Below are 6,000 nucleotides of genomic sequence, written 5' to 3' on the forward strand. Positions count from 1 at the left end.
TGGCATATGCCAAAATTAGAAAACTGTACACTTTCAAAATGTGTGGTGTATTGTATGTCAATTCCACGTCAATCTAAAAAGTATATGCCCTCCATTTTTATGGATAATGGGGAGAATATATTTTGGTGGTCAATCAGAAGTAACTTCCACATATGGTATCTTTTTGATATTTTGCTATTTAGTTTTGTGAAATTCTGGACCAGAAAAAGAGAGACCATAAAAGAAAGGTTTCTGTCAAGAAATAGCATGATATGTAGCTGTAGCCCCAGCTTCCGGCTCATGTGCCTCTGAAATACCAGCCACGCCTCCATCTCTGGTCTTGATCCGTGCAGTAAACACATCCTGTCCTGCACAATCCCATCAAACCCCCTCACTCACTACTAATTCACGCTGCCAACTACCAGTGACTTTGCACACCAGCCTCATCCCTATCTGCCCAAATGCACCTGTCATAATCTCACCACCAGGATGCCCCACTGCAGTTCAGCCTGCTGAACAAGTTTCTAGCTAGGTCGACGCTTTGGTCATATACTGTATGTCTAGCTAGGTCATACACTTTGACTGACATTCTCAACAGAGAAAAGTTACTGTGTCTGTTTTCCATGGAAACTTTCTTAAAGCGCCTCCCCAGATTTATCGTTAGCCTCAATGGGACCTTTTCTCCCAACACTCCTTCAAAAGACGTTTTCAAGTCTAAGCCCTTTTGCAGCTGTCATGCTCCTTCCCTAGAGCACGGCCCACGAGGTTGGGTGATGCTTTGGAATCTTCCTAGGTGAAAGGCTGAAATATATAAAGGCATCATAAAAGAACTCTAGAGGGCTTGGGCAGGATTACTCTAAGAATTTTATCCACCCACTTCAAGCAATTTCTTCTGTTGATCTTTAGGATTACAACTGAAACAGCTAAGGCTTTTGCTGATTTATCCCAGAATATCATCCTCGTTGCTGCACAGTTGTGCAGTATCACAAATGCAAAGGTTTTTTTTTTTTTTCTTCTGACTGGCTCAGAGTGGGATACCAGAACTAAGTACGAAATAAGCCTATATAAGAATAAGAAGATTTAAGGATTATAATTGATTCTCATAAACTTAGCTCAGGAGAACTAGTGGAAGTGACTTTCGTCTTCCTCCAACATGTACTCAGGCATGGCCTGAAAACCAGAGAGTACAAACCCACCCTTCATTTAGAGGCCAAACTTTCCTTGGATGGTGTGTGTGTGTGTGTGTATGTGTGTGTGTGTGTGAAGTGTGCTAAGCTTAGCCAGGCTCGAGCAATAGAAATTGTGCTAACTGGAGTAGATAGCTATTTATGAATCAAGAAAATACTTGAGAGAAGAGGTGAAGCATAGAAAATGCCAGAGGTTAGCTAAGTTGACTTACACTGGAACAATGAGACGTGGGCTGTCCTGTTGACTGAAGGCCTTACCTCTTGGGTTCTTGGAGCAGAACTAGCAAAAACAAACTGCAGAAAAGCCCTTTCTGCAGCCAGAATTCTTAGCAGGCAGTCATGTGGGGGTAATTGTGCCTTTGTCTGGCTCCTACTCCCTCGTCACCCTCAGACCCTCTGATTTCTGCCTGAATGGAAAGAACTGTTGCTGCAGTTGGGTCTTCATAGAGTCTGTGGTGTGGGGGAGGAGAGGTAGCTTCACTAGCAGAGACACCACCATTCTGACAAAGACCCTGGCGCTTTACCTTTCCCTGAGCTGAGCAAGGCAGGAAGGAAGCCGGTAGGGATTACTTGTCTAGCTGATGTCAGGCACTGTGCTCGGTGATTCCTCCTTCAGCATCTAACTTAACCCTTCAAGGTCCCAAGAGATGGGAAGTGTTAACCTGATTTTGCACAGAATAAGGAATTAAGGAGAATAATTTAAGGAATAATTTAACCTGAGGAAGGTTAAATAAATTGCCAGAACTTCACAGCTGCAATGTGGTGGGCTTGAGATTTGTGTCCACATCAGCCCAGGAAAGGAGGTGATTCACAGGTGCGGAGGGAGCAGGGTGGCCTATGTGAAGTCTGATGTCCTGAATTATGAGTCAGGTACTCGCTGATATGCAGGTCTTAAAGAGATGGAGAGAGAGAAAGAGCAATCATGATCCTGTTTGCCTCAGACCACTAGAATATTTTGGTGTGAAGCCTGTCACTTTCCAACGATTTACAAGAAAACAGGGTCAAATAGACTTATTTTGCTATAGACACTTTGTAGCTTTTTTGAGATGTTATTGGAGACCAAGATGTTAAGATGTTTAATTCCATTCTAGAAATCAATGGGATAAAAATAGAGAAGCAAAACTGAATAGCAAAAAAAAAAAAAAAAAAAAAAAAAAAAAAAAAAAAACAGAAATTAACAAAATTTACTCAGTTTTTTGGGACCTACCCCAATTAGTATTTTTAAATACTTTTGGTGTAAGAACTTGGCCACTGTTGGTGTCAAAAGCCTCTTGACTATGGCCATAGGAGGCAGAAACTACTGCCTCTTTACCCAGACCCTGGGCACATGGCCAAATGATATTTCCCAACCTCCCTTACAGGGAGGTGTGACCGTGGTCCAACGTCAGTCCTACACTCGGCAGTGTGAAATGAGCAGAGCTAATAAGTCTGCACCAATCCCAAGTCTGCACCATAAAGCCCTGTGTAGTCCTCCATGAGCTTTTCTCCCTGCAGCCAGCCAGAATGAGACTCCTGGAACTGCGCTGGGAGCCACATGTTAAGCCTGGTGGAGTCATGCCTGTAAGGAATCCAGGCCTCTGAACCACATCATGGAGGAGAGCTGCCCAGCCAGAATGACTGGCCTTGGAGAGTTACGTGGGCAAGATACATGCTTTTAGTATGGAAAACTGCTAGGACATGAGGACTTTCCTATTGTAGTAGCTCACACTCCCTTGACCAATATACCAGAGGTTTGGTTCTGCTCACTTCATAGAGATCATGAGTCTAAAAACACAACAGCCAGAAGAACAAAACCACTCTCATCAGAAGGGAAGGCCTGTCTGCTTCTAAATCTCCACAATATTTCTCTCTTGCAATTTGTGTCCCATCTACAGGAAGTATGGAAAGGGTTTGGGAAACATTTTCTTTATGTGATTTAGAAAGCAGAATTCAATTATGGCACCAAGAATACACCTCACTGAAGGGTAAAGTCATGAAGTAGAATATTCCTTTTCAGACTGATTGTGGAGGAGACTGAAGTAAATTAGCAAAAAGCATGAACGATACAGTTTTTATGTAGTTTTATTGCAGTAAATTAAAAATGGGCTGAACAACCACTGCCTGCCAGTAATCTTTGAAGACCTGCTTTCATGACTATAGAATATTGATGTGTGCCTGGCATCAATTATTTGGGTGCAATGTGCCATTTTAAAGTGCTTGAGGGTGCTTAAAACAGTTTTTCTCTTAAACACTAAATTCACCCTTCCTACAAATATGTTTAGTCTAGTAATATGCACTATCTGTAATTATCTGAGCAACAAGTAAATTTCATTTTAGCTTCTGTCAAATGCTACAAACTCCAACTGTGTGGCACTCCATTTAATGAGGTTTTTTGAGTTGGTATCATTTCTATTCCATGGTGAGAGTAAACTGTATGATTGGAAGGAAGTCTCAACCACAGTTAGATAATGAAAGGGTTGGTGTGAAACGTATGTCTTCTCCAAGAACAAAAGAAATCCTGAAATAGAAGCAAGCAATGAGGTAATGATTTTGGACAAAAGGGATTTATACCAAGTCATTTGGTGCATAGATATTCCAAGGCTCTATGAGGCCTTGGTTGGTTTATTGAGTGTAGGTAGCTAGAAGTGATCACTGGAGCATAATTTATCCTTATCGGTGTGCAGGGTGAGAAGCTCGGAGCTCTTCCCATGGGTGACTCATGCATTTATTTGCCCAGGTATAAGAGAGACATGAGGCAGGCTGAATAACCTGTTTATCTGCATGTGGACCCAAAGCACAGTGCAAACAAAGTGCTTTCCTTTTTAACACACCAAGAAGACACCCAAAGGTGGCAGACTGGATTTCTAAAGCCAAAAGCCAGCATGAATGGGCCTGTGCACCAGGTGTCTTTAAGACTCTGCCATTTGTGTGTGGCTGGCCCTTTAATAACAGCTCCAGGCCAAAGAAACATCATCTGGCAGGATTAGTCAGTTTGTTTTAGCAACCGCTTCCCCTACCCTGGTCTCCCATTACTTGGTCTGCTCTCCCCAGATGCTGACCCTGTCCCCCTCTAAGCCTGCAGCAGTTCCCTGTTTGGCTATCATAAGGTCCTAGGGAACTCCCAATACTGATCCCTGGCAGCCCACAGGATACCAACTCTTGGGTCATGGGTGGAATCTGATACCCTCACCCAGCTTCTCTGGTCACAACCCTACCTTGCCCCAGATTCCAGGCCTGCGTCAGACGCTGCTGCAGGAGGAGATAGGGAGCTGACCCTGTTTGGTCGTGCCCAGGCCGGCGGCTTTCCCCAGGCAATTGTGGCGGCTAAAAATAGTCCTGAATCCAGGGATTGCTCCATAAGGTTTCATGTAGGAGGCTGCATTCCCACAATTGAGGAAGCACCTCCGACTATTGAGCAGCTGGCGTCAGAGAAATCTTCAATTGGCCAGGACATTTTGGATGCAAGAGAGAGGAGACTGATTCAAACCAGCTTCAAGTAGAGAATTTATTGCCTGGGAAATGAAATACGGAAGTCCAAGAGAGCAGCAAGCCTTGGGCAGCACTGGAGCCAGAATAGCCTCAAATGCTATTGTCAAGGATCTTTCTCTCTCTGTCAGGAATGGTGAGTCCACCCGACAGGTAGCATGTCTGCTAGTGGCCAAGATTTGCATCCTAACACTTAGCAACTCCAGAGAAAGAAGCCAATATTTCCTGACAGCTCCAGGACTGAAAGTTCAGAGAGAACCCTAATTGTCCCAGCCTGGGCCACATGCTTATCTCTAAACCAATCACTGTGCCCAGAGAGAACTCTGATTGGCCCAACTTGAACACATATGCCCCATCTCTGAACCAATCTCTGTGACCAGGGGAGGAGCTCCCTGTCAGCCAGACCTGGGCCACATGCTCATCCCTGTAGCTAAGGATAGGGGCCAGGATCCCCAGTCCAATAAATGAATTTCCATACAGAAAATGGGGCTCAACAATAGCCCCCACTTTGCTATGCCCAACTGTCATTTTAGACCTTATCTTAGTTGACATGGATAACCACTCCTTCCTCCTTGAAACACTGCATCTACCTTGCAGCACACAGCACTGGTTTTCCTCTTCTCTGGGCCTTTCATTCCCAGCTTTCTCTCATCTTTCTCACTCCAACCTCCTCATGCTGGAGGCCCCGGTGCTCAGCCTTTGACCTCTCTCTCTTCTAGCCTCTACCTGCACTCCAGTGGTAATCTCACTGCATCTTGCAACCTTAGATACCATCTACTTGCTGTGGGCACCCAAATTATACTGTCCTCTCATGCACTGCAGACTCCACCCCTCCATTTCGTGACCCACAGGCATCTGAAACAAACACATTCAGCCCGGAGCTCCTGGTCGACCCCACTCCTTGCCATTAACCACACACAGCTCCTTTCCTGCAGTTGCTCAGTTCAAGAATCTCAAAAACATACTTGTCTCCATTCTTTCTCTGACATACCACATCCAGGCCATCAGGAAATCATGTCAATGTACCTTTACATCTAGAGTCCAGCCATTTCTTACCCCCTCCGCCATCACTGACCTGGGCCAAGTCGTGTAATGTCTCATCTGTGTGATCACAGTCTCCTCCCAACCAGTCATCCATCAGTGCCCTGGTCGTGTTTTGGTGTTCTCTCATGTCAACGATCAGAATGAACCTGTGAGCATGGCCAGAGAATGACTTCCTCTTGTCAAAGCCCTGAAGTGGCCCTCAACTCACTCAGAGGGAAATTCTCACAGCAACCTGCAGAGCCCCATGCTACCTGCTCTCCGCCACTCGTCCCCATTATTTCTCCGGAGTGATCTGCTAACCGGCCCCTCCCTCAGCTCAGGTCTC

This window comes from Macaca nemestrina, chromosome 8 (assembly GCF_043159975.1).
Source record: "Macaca nemestrina isolate mMacNem1 chromosome 8, mMacNem.hap1, whole genome shotgun sequence".
In the NCBI taxonomy this organism is placed as follows: Eukaryota; Metazoa; Chordata; class Mammalia; order Primates; family Cercopithecidae; genus Macaca; species Macaca nemestrina.